The 16,226-nt window shown below is 36.8% G+C and overlaps 1 protein-coding gene across 5 annotated transcripts in view; it reads left to right on the plus strand.

Annotated features, from left to right (window-relative positions):
- Positions 1-16,226, plus strand: part of Ac78C (adenylyl cyclase 78C) — a 665,405-nt gene that overhangs the window by 503,191 nt on the left and 145,988 nt on the right. For all 5 annotated transcript variants that reach the window (XM_069833500.1, XM_069833501.1, XM_069833502.1 and 2 more), the window contains exon 2: positions 5,231-5,502. The gene's annotated coding sequence lies outside the window, so the exon portion shown is untranslated. The remainder of the gene's footprint in view (positions 1-5,230; positions 5,503-16,226) is intronic.

Raw genomic sequence — 16,226 nt, forward strand, 5'->3', positions numbered from 1 at the left:
GCAATCACCAAGAATTAATATTAGAAAATTATGAGTATCAAGATTTTTTTCAATAAAATTTAAATAAGATTTTAATTGTTTATGATCGGTGTCAGATGGAAAATAATGGTTTCCAATTAATAAATTACAGCCATCAGCCATTTTAATTTCAATCCAAACACATTCATTAATGATTTATAAGTTATATCTCCGACGTGTAAAAGGAATCTGGTTGCTAATCGCTGTTAAGATACACCCAACTTTAATTTTGTTGGTATCTTCAAATAGCCTACGCAGTATAATTATTAGGGAACAAATTTGAATTTAAAACTGATTCAGATAACCATGATTCAGTGAGACAGAAAATGAGATCATTATTACTCACTATATTTTGAAAAATTTCATCAACTTCAGTATTGAGTCCACGAATATTTTGGTAGAAAATCTCAAGATGATTAATAGAACTGGACATTGAAAGTGAAAGCGAGCAAGGCTTAGAGACATTTCCCTGAGAATCAACGGACTTCGAATTGGCAGAATGCGTAAAATGCTGCCCAGATTTTAGTTTACCAAAAAAAAAAAGGTGCAAAAAGGCAACCTGCAGGCCAAACTTCAGGATTGTTAATGGAATCAAAATTCGTCTCATCAACAGCGATGTGGAAGGAAGAATATGATTGAAATTTAGTTTTGAGTTTAATTACAGCGAGAGACCTTAGCTCAAGTTGATTCTTGAGAGAATCATCTGTATTGTTTGTGTTTACTTTTGAACTAAATCTCGAAAGAAATAGAGATTCAGTTTTTATTCCCTCAGGGTCCATTTCAATGTTACGCGTAGCCAATGTTTCAACTTTGGGTTCTCTTTTTTATATTTTTTCGAGATACTAATTGAAAACCTTCAGAGACATTAGGAAAAGTTGAAGCATGATTAATAATAATAATAATAATAATAATAATAATAATAATAATAATAATAATAATAATAATAAATTTATTGCTAGAACAAAGATGCATATTGTTTTTTTTCACTCATTAGCACCTCCAGAAAGAGTACATACTCGTGCTCAGAGGGCATTCCACAGGATTTTAAGTATTAATCAGCGGATTAAAAAGTAAAAAGAGAAAGAAGAGCACATATATTACAATAACTGAAACGTTATCTTGTCTTCCTAAACAATAACTTTTAATTGATTTTTTTTAAATAATGAACATTAACAAATTGAATGTTTGGTAATTTAACTGTTATCTTGCTGCAGTGCCTTGGACCGGAGTTGCTACTTTTATTATAAGCTGCAGCTGTGGTACATTCAGGTTCTGTCAAGCATATGCTGTCTGATCTTTTAGTTTTATATTTATGTGAATACAAATTAAATATATTTCGGTTTTTTTGTACGAAAATAAAAAATATATTGTTATAAATTTGATGGATATCAAATACTTTAAATTGAAAATACAACAGTTCTGATGGATAATCAAGACGCTTATTAAGACATATTTTTATTATTATTTTCTGTAGCAGTGTTATTGGCATGAGGGAGGTACTAAAAGCACTACCCCATCCTATAATACCGTACTGTAATGTAGCTTGCACTAAAGCGGATAGTTAAAATATGGATAGTCGAGTAATTTAGTAGGATAACAAAATAGTGAATAATTTTTGTTAATCTGATACAAAGAAATAGAACATGTTTATCCCTACGTAACTGTTGGTTGATTATTATTCCGAGATAGGTTAACTTGAGGAGATTAATATAGAATAGGACAATTACACTTATTAAGAGGGCAATTGAATGTATGAATTTTTAAATACAAGCGCGAATCAAGACATTTCGTACCAACAGATGTTAACAAAAATGGTACAACCGTAGTTTTAGTACGATTTAAGACATGTAGGTTGGATTCAAACCGTTTTTTAATCAATTTGATGTCATTGTTTTCACTAAGGTACATATCGTCCCAAGTTTTACCTGCAAAAAGAACAACAGTGTTCGTCCGCAAATGAATTTTTTTTTCTAAATTAATTATTGATATATATTAAAAACAAAGTAGGGCCGAGAACAGTGTACTGTGGGACACCAATATTAACATTTCGAGTGCTACTAAAGCCATTATCAATTTTATTATGTGTGTTCTGTTACTAAGGTAAGAAGCAAACAATTCCAAAACAATTCCATTAATTCCTATCTTATTTAATTCCTCTAATAATAAAGAAGGTAATTCACAGTATCAAAGGGTTTTCTAATGTCAATATAACACCAAAATATTTATTTTTACAGTCCAAATTAGTAATAATAATTTTGGTTACATTAATGATAGCACCATGAGTACTAAGATTCGTGTGCAATAGCCTATATTATGTTTTTCGACTTACGAAGACGACTTTTGGAATTATAAAGAATATCTTCCATTTGAAATCCATAAAACGAAATGAATCCACATTCATATTCGGGGCATAATTATTTCATTCATGTATTTTCTTCGAATGACAATGTCTGCGGTTACAAAAAATAACCGTAGACATTACTATCTTCGACAAAGTGATGAAGGAAGTGCTTTGTTGAAAGGTGTAATACATACATATAATGAGAAAGTATGTGTGAACTTACTATTATTATTATTATTATTATTATTATTATTATTATTATTATTATTATTATTATTTGTGCGGTGAGCTTGCGCCAGACTATAAAGAGCTCTTCTGCTTTGTACTGACCACAAGACGAGAGTGCTTGAAGTAAGTAATCGTGTTAGGTTTTTACTGTTTGCAAATTATGAAATAAATGGAAGCCACCAACCTCCATTAAGCTACTACGGTGACACTGTTAACTTGGTAGTACTCTGTCGTTAGTAATTTGCTGTGAATTGCCCCCGAGGACGGGAAGCAGCCTGTTCGATAACCCATCTTGATGTTCCGAAAATGGAAGCGACGCGACGTGACAGAGGCCAGCAATTTCAAAACAACTAGGCCTACTTCTCGTGTTTTCCTTGTACATGTAAGATACTCGTATTTGTCACGGTCTTGGGATCGATACCGACTAGAACATAAATATTATTTCATTTTCTTTTATGATCTGCTTGCACGTTTTCTTTTTTCTTTGTTCGTATTTCTCTCCTCCTCATTTCATATTTTCTTCAATTTAACATTCTTTTTAATATTTTCCTTCTCCACGTTTTTCTCTTTCTCGTGCCTCTTTTTTCATTTTTACTCATTTTCCTTTCGTTTCATCCTCCTTCTTCTACTTTTCTCTTGTTTCCTTTCTCTTCTTGTTATCTATCCTTCCTTTCCGTTTCTCTCTCTCATTTCTCTTGTCGTCTTCTTCCTTTTGACTTTTAAAATACTCTTATTGTCGTTTTATTGTTTTCAACTTTTCCCATGCCTTGTTCTTCCTTTTCTTCCTCTTATTTTTCATCTCCTTTCTCTATTCTTATAAGTACCTTACTTCTCTTCCTTCGTATCCTATTTTCATCTTTCTTCTTCTCCTTGAGCTTTAACATCCAGGCTCATGAAATCTGTTTCAATAATTTTTTCTCATGGATTTGTAGTTTTGTGTTAACTTGGGTAATCTGATGTGCTGCAACTGAATTATCAGTACATGACAGTACTATAGTGGAATTCACGTAAGACTCTAATACGGTAATCTTTTCAGTGTTGAAAATTGTTACCAGATATCGCCAAAGCACGTAAACCGACAATGCTATATGTGGTGGAATATCCAATGGTTTATTTTTGATCACATTCGCCTTGAAAACCTAAAAACGCAAATAATAATAAAAAAAAGTTATGTTTTATTTAACGACGCTCGCAACTGCAGAGGTTATATCAGCGTCGCCGGATGTGCCGGAATTTTGTCCCGCAGGAGTTCTTTTACATGCCAGTAAATCTAATGACATGAGCCTGTCGCATTTAAGCACATTTAAATGCCATCGACCTGGCCCGGGATCGAACCCGCAACCTTGGGCATAGAAGGCCAGCGCTATACCAACTCGCCAACCAGGTCGACCGCAGATAATATTAATTATTGTTTTTTATTTGTGATTGGTTGAGCTAATATTAAAATGTATTTTGTCTGCCTGCCAACATCCACTGGTTTCACTAAAAATTTTATGATTTTTTAGATCTGAAGTAAAACTGTAGTTTGCTCGACTACATGAAATGATTAGTACGCTGAAAACCGAATAACACTTTAAAGTGTATACTGTTTATTTATTAGTTATTGCAGTATTATTTATTATTATTATTATTATTATTATTATTATTATTATTATTATTATTATTATTATTATTATTATTATTATTAGCTTTCATATTTCTAGTAACACTCGCTAATAACTTTTGTTTCATGAACGTTGGCACCTTCTTCAAACGCCAACGATGCTGTCAAATTGTTACTGTCAGATATGATAATGATATATTTTTAATGATGATAATGATATATTTATTTCTACAGCTCTTATTTAGTAATGGGTCGCCACCACATCTCTGTATTAGTGCTCCCTATCACCTTCTAATTACAGTAACACATACAAACTTTCATCGATATATGCAGACATCTTATTTTCCTTTGCTACCCCTATTACTATAATACCTACCCAATTTGCTCTCTAACATCTCAGCTTAAAATTCCCCCTTCTATCTAATGAATACCTCACCACTTTTATTGTTTATTATATTGAAGTATTTCCTATCGTCTAAAATTTCCCTAATTTAAACTAACTTTTACTAACACTACTTAATCATAATCATTCATTTTCATCTCTAATTTACAATCACTTCTACCTCTCCTCAATTCTGTCATCACTCTTATCCCTTATTTCTTCATTAGTCACTGAATCACATGTTTATTTGTTCATTTTCACCCGATAAATTTTCCGTTAGGCACTATTTTTTGTAAGTCAACCCAACCTTCATTTGTAAACTTACATTGAAATACTTCCTCTCTTCCTATCATTTCAATTTCTCTGATTGTACGCTAACTTAGTCAACACTCCCAATATTAGTAACATTTCACTACCAATTCCTATTAACTAACACTCCCAATACCTCCAATTACTGCCAGATATAGTATTTGTCAGTACTGAAATTCGAAACTAAGTTGAGAAAAGAAAATTGAACCTGACAACTATAAAATCACTATAACCCACTAGCACTAGTATATGTATTAACAGGCGGGAAATGGTCAGTTTCACCCTTGAGGTACAAACTAAAGTAAGATAAAGGAGCGCATCGTAACAGTTTCTCGTGATGTGATTGCAGGGCTCTCAACGGGTCGGCGCGACGCAAACACCTGTGGGTGCGCGCCGTCAGGAAGATCACGAACCAGCGCAATACCACTCTGCTGGAGACCCTGACCGCCGCCGCCGCAGCCGACGCCAAGCAATCCGGCGCCACTGACTCGGCACCTCCTTCACCTGGAGAGAAAGATGACGTCACCAAGGGTCAGTCTGCGGATGTCAGTGGGGAGCCTGTGGCGGTCGCCACCGCAGCTTCCGGCAAGCCTGACGAAGAGGCTACCGCGGCCCAGAAAGGTATGAATGTGTTGTGTCAGTCAAACTAACAGAGTGTTCCTAAAATACATACAAAACAATTATTATTAGAACGGCTAATTCTTCTTCTCCATTATGTTCATCTTTCCAGTCTCCTGCCAATCCTTTACGTTGGATAGTTTTGTCAATCTCCTTCCATGTAGTCCGTGGCCTTCCCCTCTTCCCCCTGGTTTTAGAGATTCCATTCCGACATTTGTCTTGGCAATCTTTTCTCCTCCATCCTCCGAACATGGCCGTACCAGATTGACTGTTTGCTGCTGATGAACTATATAATTTTTATATTTCATTTTTCTCCTTACTTCTTCATTTCGCAATTTATCCAATTTTGAACATCGAGCAGACCTTCTGAGAAAATCCATATTATTGTGAGGAAAGTAAATGTTTTTATACTTCTCCACGTGCAAGACTACTGCGTGTTCAGTTCAAAGTGTGTCATGGCTCGCTGTATGCCGTCATGTGGCTAGCCGATGAGCCTAGAGAATTCAATCTTACTACACTTCCGCAGAGGCGTATTAACGTATGTGCCAGAGAAGTTGCCTAGCAAGTACGGCGTTCATTCTGAAGAGTACGTACCGATACATACGGTAACGCCAGTAGTAGTGGCAGGAATGTGAATTATTTGAAAACACGTACTGAGGTGAGTTTTTTTCTTACTCTCGGGATATGGCGAGAGGGTTAAGACGATTACTTACGTATTTGTTGACATTAACTTGGATGGTCAACATGGACACGGAGCATTTGATTTCTGTTGAGGAATGTTGCCGTACGCAACCGATGATTACAAATACCGTGCGTACAACTTTCCCGCTCAAAGCACAGTTCGAAATAGATTATGGTAGCACATAGACCGTACAGACCGCCATCTGTTGCTACGACGTTCAAGTTATACCGTACACGTTCTCAAGGTCAGATTGAACGCCTTGAATAATAGGCAACTTCTCTGACATGAAAGCTGAAACTCGCTTCAAATCGCTGACTCACAACAGTGACGTCATGACACACTTTGAAATGAACACCCAGTATAGTGTATATGCATCTAGTTGTAACTCTTGGCACTAGTACCCTGTACTACTAATGATAATAAACATAATGTGTCTCATTTTAAACGCCCATTGCACATTTAGCAAAGATATAAGATATACTAAAAAATAAAATTACGACGTGAAATTGAGACAAAGCTGAACTGTTAAAAATGTAACTGATTCACCTTGCTAACACATACCACTCTGATACACAATAGGAGCTTCATGTCTAACTAGCCATTTGGCTGAAAACAGATTAAAAATAAATCTATAAACTCCTTACGTCATTCGTTCTATGATAACTCCTTTCTCAGAGACTTTCTTCATGAAGGTACAAGAATATGATCTATTTGAAGGACGTAGTAAAGAGGATGTGTACCGTATTGTTAAAGGGTGACTTCTTTCTTGTCTGGTATTGTGGAATTTCATTTTTGAGGTGGGAATTACTGTGAGACAGAATTAAACAGTCCAGCGTAGAATGAGAGGTGAGGATGATTGTTGCATTGAACTGAACTGCATGACGCAACAGCCAGGGCACCTGCCATCTTGTAGTTAATTGCGTAACTACCAGACGACGAGATGACAGCATCGTCAGTGCTGCTAGTCCCCACGATTCACATTATACGGAGCGTCAACGCCACGGACCGGCCCGTCTTCATCACGTCCAATGGCAATACATTCACATTTAACAGCAAAGGACCGTCAGTTTTCCGACGCTATCAAGGGTAGAGAAGTGCGCTCTGAAACAATACCGTATTTATCAGACAAAAAATTGCGATGATTGGTATTTGCCTGGATGAAGAAAAGGCCGAAAAAAAGAACGAAAGAAAACATAGATGAGAATGATGTCAGATTTTTACTTAATGGGTGTAAACTGTTCCACTGCACTGTGGCAACTATGTCAGTGTTTAAATTAATGTAAAAATAATTAAAATTAAAATTATGGTTTATTTAACGACGCTCGCAACTGCCGAGGTTATATCAGCGTCGCAGCTGTGCCGAAGTTTTGTCCAGGAGGAGTTCTTTTATATGCCAGTAAATCTACAGACAAGAGCCTGTCATATTTAAGCACATTTAAATGCCATCGACCTGGGCCGGGATCGAACTCGCAACCTCGAGCACAGAATGCCAGTGCTATACCGAATGCGATACCCAGGCCGACTACAAGTAATTATGCAATAGCATGGAGCATTGTAATTAGCCGCTTATTATTAACTCATTTAATATACAATATTTGATATTAAAATTATGAAATTTGCGATATGAGCGAAGAGAACTGGTCGTTAAAAAATTAGAACGCCACTACTGGATACAATCTATACTTGTATTTTTCCTCCGTGTTGGCTGCCTCTCCACTCTTACAGTCTTCCTATTTTCTAATGCCTTTCTAAGCTGATCCCTTAATGAAATCTGGGTCCTTTTGCATTCAGGACCTAGAAAATAATGAAATATATAATCGAAAAAAAAAATTTAATTTTCTTTGAAGGTTACTGAGATTCTGTAATTTGTAAATTAATATCAAATTTTAAGCCACCGGCGTAGCTCAGTCCGCAAGAGCGCTTGCCTGCCGATCCGGAGTTGCGCTCGGGTGCGGTTTCAATACCCTTCCGAGGTTTTCCCCAACCGTAAGGCAAATGTCAGGTAATCTATGGCGAATTCTCGGTCTCATCTCGCTATCACCAATCCCATCGACGCTAAATAGCCTCGTAGTTGATGTAGCGTCGTTAAATAACCAAATAGAGAATATCAAATGGCAACCTTTTCCGTCAAAATAATACGTGCCATCCACGACTCATGACACATAAGTAAGTTGTTGACTCGCTGGAAAGTGCAGCTTCGCTGTTATCTCTAGTATAACAAACCGTCCACGTGTAGGTTCCGTCACGTCAAAACATTCTCTTCGAGAATCCCAGACGGTCCGTGACGTTGAGTGTCCATGATGTTGTCTGTATACTTACGTGAACGCTGCCATACAAAATGCGTGTTGCAATATTTTGATGTAACGTTTCCGGTCCGTAATGTGACGACGTTCCGTATAAAGGTAGATTCACATTATACGGAACATCAACGTCACGGACCGTCTCCGTCACCGTCACGTCCAATGCAAACTCTTTCACATTTAACGGCAAGAGACCGTCAGTTTGCCGGCGTCATAGATAAGTAGTCTATGCTCTCAAAAAAAGTCGTAGCTCCTATTTGAGACAATCAATTGCACTGTAATTTTTAGGATTCATTATACAGGGTGTTTAAAAAATACGAGGCATAATTTCAGGTATGTATTTCCCACATGTAGGCAATCAAAATAGTTCATTTCAACATGTGTCCGGAAATGCTTTATTTCCGAGTTATGGCCTTCACAACATTGAAATTCACCGGAACGTTTTTCTTTCCGCTGGTCGTTGTCATTACAGAAGATGTTCTAAATGCCCGCCTGCTTGAATACAGACCTCACATCGATGTCTCATTGACCTGCGAACACGAGCCCAAACTCCAGGAGTATTGCGTATGTCCTCAGAACGTGCCACAATTCGATTTCGAAGGGAAATCAAATCAGGCACCGGAGACGAATAAATCAATGATTTTAAATGGCCCCACAAGTAGAAATCGAGAGGGTTCAGATCAGGTGAGCGTGGAGGCCAAGTAATTGGGCAACCTCTACCTATCCATCGATCAGGAAACATTCGATCCAAGTACCGGCGAGCCGTACGACTGAAGTGTGCAGGAGCGCCATCATGCAAGAAGTGAATGTGTTGACGATTGATCAGTGGAGTGTCTTCTAAAACATGAGGTATGGTGTTTTCCAGGAAGTTTGTGTACGCCTGCCCCGTAAGTCTGTTTACAAGTACATGGGGTCCAACTAATCGATCACCAATGATACCGGCCCACATGTTGCGGGAGAACCGCACCTGGTTATGAGATGGAACAGTTGCACGTGGGTTTTCATACGCCCATACATGCTGATTGTGGAAATTTGTTATGCCATCTCGTGTGAACTGTGCTTCATCTGTAAATAATACTAAGGCAGGAAAGTTCAGATTTACACCACACTGCTGCAAGAACCGCTGACAGAACCTAACTCGTGCAGGGTAATCTGCTGGTGACAGGGCCTGTACACGTTGCAAATGATAAGGATACAATTGATACTCTTTCAACAGTCTCCAGACAGTCGTATGAGGAACATTGTCTTGCAACGCTACCCTTCGTGTGCTGATAGAAGGAGTCATGTTCACAGCCTCCAGAATCTCCTCCTGTAGGCCTACTTCTGGAGTTGTAGATCTTGGTCGTCCCCTTCCCAAACCAGGAGAGTTAAATTTTCCATACTCGCACAGACGGTAATGGAGACATACAAATGTCTTCCGATCTTGACATTGTCGCTGTGGGTACCTCTCTCTCCTGGTACAAACGACGAGCCAGCGCAGCATTGCCGTCCGCCTTACCGTACATGAAGTGTATCTCTGCCAGCTCTTGATTTGAATACATGTCGCACAGTCTAACGCCTACACAACACTGAATGTAACCTTCGCCTCGGAATGAACTGTCAGAGTGCCCTCTTAATGTCTCCTTTGACGGCAACGACCTGCGGAAAGAACAACTTTCCGGTGAATTTCAATGTAGTGGAGGCCATAACTCGGAAATAAAGCATTTCCGGACACATGTTGTAATGAACTATTTTGATTGTCTACATGTGGGAAATACATACCTGAAATTATGCCCCGTATTTTTGAAACACCCTGTATAAATGTCTAAGGAAAGCATAGAAATAATAATTGGAATCAAAATCTTTTTTGGACAGCGAGAAAAAGAATTACAAACTTCGAAGTCACCCGTTCAAAATAGACATTAGACATATCAGAATTTGATAAGCGGCCATCTTTTTTATTTTTCACGTTAGATGGGAGTCAAAGAGAGAGAAATGTTTAGAAAGAATGGAAATTACTTTTAAAAGTGGCTTATATTCAGAACTTGTACCGGTTTGTGAGTTACGACGAGTTTAATGCGGAGGTTTGCGTGGCGGAATTTCTTATGCATAGTGACAAGGTTTGTCTGTTAGAACTGCGGATTCTCATAGAAATCATCGCTCTAATTTCAGATTTGTTTTCAAAATAATAATAATAATAATAATAATAGTAATAATAGTAATAATAACAATAATGACAGTAATAGAATAATAAATTCTTCTTTTTTGTCAATTTCAAATTATACCATACTAGTGTTTAATCAATATAGATGTTATTTATATACTGTACTAGGAATATTTTAATTATGTTTCAAAACTCACAATTAACTCGAAAACCTTAGGCAATGGAAATATGTTGAACACAAATTTGGAATCAAAGCGATGATTTCTATGAGAATCCGCAGTTCTAACAGATAAAAGTTGTCACTCTACATAAGAAAGTCCGTCACGAAAACCCCTGCATTAAACTCGCCGTAACTCGCAAACCGGTACAGTTTTTGAATATCAGCCACATTTAAAAGTAATTTTCATTCTTTCTAAATATTTCTCTCGCTTGGACCCTCCATGTAACGCGAGAAAGAAAAAAGTTTGTCGCTTATCAATTTTGAGAGTGTCAGTGTCTATTTTGGACGGGTGATTTCGAAGTTAGTAATTTTCTTTCTCACTATCCAAAAAAGATTTTGATTACAAATTTTTGTCTATGCTTTCCTCAGGCATTTATATATGAATCCTAAAAATTGCAGTGCAATTAATTGTTTCTCATAGGAGCTACGACATGTTAATGTTTAACGGTGCTGCTGGAATCTAATACAACAAACCGTCCACGTACAGGTTCCGTCACGTCAAAACATTCTCCTCGACAATCCCACAAGGTCTGTGCCGCTGATGATCCGTGACGTTGCCTATATATGTGAACGCTGCCATATAAAATGCGTTGTACAATGTTTTGATGTAACGCTGCTGGTCCGTGACGTGACGTTGACGTTACGTATAATGTGAATCGAGTTTATTTGAATCGGGTTGTTTACGTACAGTTACCCTTAAAAAGAATGAGACGATTCTTGGTCGTCGGAAGTTAAAGTTCTACAGCGCGGTTCACTCGATATCGACGTAACGATACATAACATGAGAAATAGTACAAGAATTGTTACAAGGACCACAACAAGGACAAGGACCAGAATAAGGATCACGAAGAAGACTGCCATTTAAGGCCAGGATTTCACAACATAGCTCGAGTCACAAAATATCATTACTTCACTGTACCGAATGGCAAATGCCTGCTAAGGGATCTACATTCTGGACTGCTGCTGTCACTGTCTTGTCTCGGTAGCTCATATAGTAGCGTGTTGGTTCCGTTGTATAACCGAAACGTCTCGTGTTCGATCCCGGGTAAAACTTTTTTTTATTGAGGTGTACTTAATTTGTTCAGAGTTCCTCGACTGTCTAATTTGTCGAAAAATATGGAATAATTTATGCCCAATTTCTGGGTTTTACAAGTTGGCTGAACCTCGTCAAAAAAAAAAAACTTACTTGGAAGTTAAAAGTATTCTTCCTCAAACAAAAATCATAAGAAACAAAAAGAGACCTGTTAACTTAAAATCTTGTCCACATGCCATCACCTTCTATTACAGATCTAAGTCGATCCGGCATGGATGTCACGAGATTGTGAAATAAGTTCTTATCCCCGGTGAGATCTTCCCAGGTGTCAACAACTTGATCCCACAATTCGTCTCGATTTCGAGGGCGTCGGTGGGCATAGGGACTATCCTTCTCTTTTTCAATTCCACCCATAAATTTTCGATGACATTCAAATCAGGTGACTTCGGAGGCCAATTAATGATTTCGATCTCGGGTCTCCTTTGAAACCATCTTTGAATGCTTGCAGCATAGTGCACGGGATGGTTATCCTGCTGGAACAGCAATGTTCTTTCGGGAAAACGTTCTCGGGCGGAGGGAAGGAATATATTTTCCAGAATGTGCTCGTAAGTTCCCGCATTAAACCGGCCATAGATGCTTCTATAAGGCCAGGTCCATCGTAAGACATCCACCCCCAACACGATATGCTAAAGCGCCCCGATCTTTCACGTCGGTGCACATAGCGCTGGTCATGTCGGAGACCATCCTCACGATTGACACGGACAGGACCTTCGTAATCACTCGAGATGGTTGTTTCGTCGGAGAAAATTACATTTCTCCAATCGAAATCCACTCGATTGGTAGCGAAGGCAAGACGGTCGACAGCTTGTGCTTCCCCCAATATTTCCATTTGCGCAGCCCTCCGGCTCCTAATACCGCGGTTCCTCAACCTGCTGATCACAGTCTATGAAGAGCCGGGAAAGTTAGATACTGCTCTTATTTCGTTAGCAATCAGAAAGGGGTCCTGTAGAACTGTCTCGAATAAGAGAGCATCCTCTTCCAATGAAGAAATCCGCGGACGCCCAGGAATAGGGCGATTTTCGACCTCCCCTAAATTTTGGTAACGATGAACCCACCTCGCGGCTGTACTTCCAGGAACACCGACCAAACGGCCAGCAGATCTAGCCCCATATCCAGCCTCAACTAGAGCTATAACTCGCTGTCTCATGTCACGTCGGTTCGCCATTACGATGAGAAATGAGGGATGACGATAATACTTTAGTGTAGACAATGACTATTTAACGTGATATAGAATTATTGAAATAAGAGGCATCTTGCATAGTAAGAGTTAATAAATCAACCCTAAATTAAATATCTAAATAACAGGATATAACAGGAAGTCCAACTGTTGCGAAACTAATCAAATTAAATCTAAGCTGAAGTAGCACAGCCATTGATAAATGTTTTGTACACAGAATTAGACTGAATTCCTATTCGACAGAACCTATAATCAATGGCATGTCTGAACATGATAAACAAATCCTAAGTGTTTCCAATGTCACTGAACAATTTCAAAATATTAATTTAAAAACTAAGAAAGGATCGTAAATGTTGTATCTAATGATTATTTACATTTATGTCTACAAAATGAATCTTGGAAAAACGTATATGATACTGGTACTACTGATATTAAGAGTTAATGTATTGCATTTTTCACTTAATTTCATAATCACTTCAGTGGATTTTCTCCACTCAATGTTGTGAAAAATTTCAAAAGTAAAAACATATAGATAACGCAGGGACTTCAAAATCTCATGTATTAAAAAGAAGAATCTATATGTAATGAGTTGCAATGTAATGATCCTCATGTTCTTAAATACTGCAAGGAGTACAGTGTAATTTATCAAAAATTATGAAAGAGGGAAATAGAATATATTTGAATAGAAAAGTACAAAATTCAGATAATGCAATTAAATCTATTCGGAATATTATTAAATTTAAACTTATAGATATCCTAAGAAAGAAAATATTTTTTCACTAAAACCAATGATTATAAAGTAGAGGATCCCAAATCTATTGCAAATTCTTTTAACGTATTATAGTATATAATACAAAAATATTATTGACAACTTAAACATTCAAGATTTTGCAAAAGATACTGCAATTGGTTACTTAACAGATGCATTTAATAATTAGTATTAATATATGTAATTAGTCAATAACTGCAACAGTGCTTTTCCATTCAATCATAACATGAATAAAATTGAATGCATACTAAATTAAACACTATTGCAAACACGTAGATAAAATAGTTAAAATTAACTGATGGTGTGAGAATGAAATAATCTAAAGCCATACTTTTAACAAAAATTGTTTTGTGCGAGTGCATTTCTTACAGATATGGGAAAGCTATTAATAAAATATTGTAATAATTACTCAACAAATTACATAGCCTAAGGACTCTAAACCTTTGTAAAAGTTTGTCTATTATTATATATATATTTTTATAATTTCATTTTAATTCATAGTTTTTAATATATATGCATTTACATTGTATATGTGTGTATAAATGCATTCATTAGATTAACGTTTATAATATTATAACTTGTAATTTTGTATTGTTTGCGATCATTAACACTTAATCTCAGGACTTTGTAAAACTCTATTTCAACGTTACTTAGCTATTTCAACGTTATTTAGACAAAAAAAAATCGTTGTATAGACTAAGAATCGAACTCGCACTCTTCTACACAACACGCAGAAATCTTAGCGTCTGAGCTATTGAAACGACACGAAAGCTTTCCGTTCTGTGCGGAGTGTCGATCTAGTCATGAAGGTCCATTGTCGATTTAACTACACGATTTACGTATATATTTATATTTTATTTACGTAATATTATCATATTTTTTTGCAGTTTTTGAAGTGAATTTCGGAACGATGCTAGTAACAAACCAAATAGCCTGCATTTAAGTAACTCAATATTCGTTATCTTGTGTATCAGTGCTCTGGTCTCCGATCATGCGCAGTGTCTCACATCTGAGACTTAGGAATATTCAATCGTCTCATCCTTTTTCAGGGAAACTGTACATTCGGAGTTCGCCAGCTATCATGGCTTTCCAATTTTTCAGATCACGAAGCTCGGTAGAACCGTTTCAGACCCTACTCAGAAGTTCTTATTGACGTGTGATAGGAACGGCCAGTACATACTGCCTGCAGTCCTGGACATACACATTGTAAATCTATGACGATGGGTACTTAACCTTCCTTCAAAATTGAGCCATAACAACAAAGCTATTTAATTTTGGGTTATTACGTGTTCCTGGAAATAATCGTTTTAAAATACGGGAAAAGAAACGTTATGTTGTAGTTCAGTTCAAGGGGACTGGGTAGTCCGAACTTATAGCTGTTGCTATTGCTCTTCAACTTTTGAATTTATCACTTTACAATTTTTACAGCATACACTATTATTTGCAGGTATATTTTGGTTTTAGATTACCTTTCTACATCATATATTTGCTTTAAGTTACAAACATTTTCCTTAGAAACCTTTTGTACTACAGGTTCTTAAAAATTCAAGCATATTTCCAATGCAGCTGACTATATTTACCGCCATTTACATCATCTTGTGAATATTCGTTCAGTAGAAAAAATTATTTTCCATCCTGTAAAACATTATTTAAAAATGTAATATTTTTTCATTTCTTTCTGGATGTAAAATCCATCATCATTTTGATAACTATGTGAAGGTGACCGTGCCTCTTTACTGCCACATGAAATAGCAGAATGCAAAATTACATCCTCCTAACCTCAGTGATTTCTGAGTAAAATGGTCCTATACCCTTGTTTTTAACTTAAATTAAATAAATGTTTTTTATGTTTACATTTTTTTTATAAAATCAACTATATGAGGTAGAAAAATAATCTGAAACCAAAATATATCTGCAAATATTGTGCGTATGCTGTAAAAAGTGTAAATTTATAGATTCAAAAGTTGAAGAGTAATAGCAAAATTTGTTCCCTTATTTTATACACAACAGTCACAAACTCACGTCCGTGTGCACCATTCTCGATTAAAATTTGTCGATGGTTAAGTCAGCACTTGACCATCTTCAACGCCAATTTGCGGAGTATCAATCTCGATCAAAGTTAAACAAGCGAGTTGATCAAATTTGATCACGGGTGTGGGACCGATTATCTTGAATTGAACATGGTCAAGTCGAGAAAACCAAAATGGCGGCACGATTTGACGTACTTGATGGAATAGAAGATGAAATGATATATCTTGAACACGCAAATCACTGCGAAAATAACAGAATTGGTGTTATTGTAGGAAGAGTAAGTTTGTAGATGAATAATAAAAATGCTTTTTA

The sequence above is a fragment of the Periplaneta americana genome, chromosome 8, assembly GCF_040183065.1.
Source record: "Periplaneta americana isolate PAMFEO1 chromosome 8, P.americana_PAMFEO1_priV1, whole genome shotgun sequence".
Taxonomy (NCBI): Eukaryota; Metazoa; Arthropoda; class Insecta; order Blattodea; family Blattidae; genus Periplaneta; species Periplaneta americana.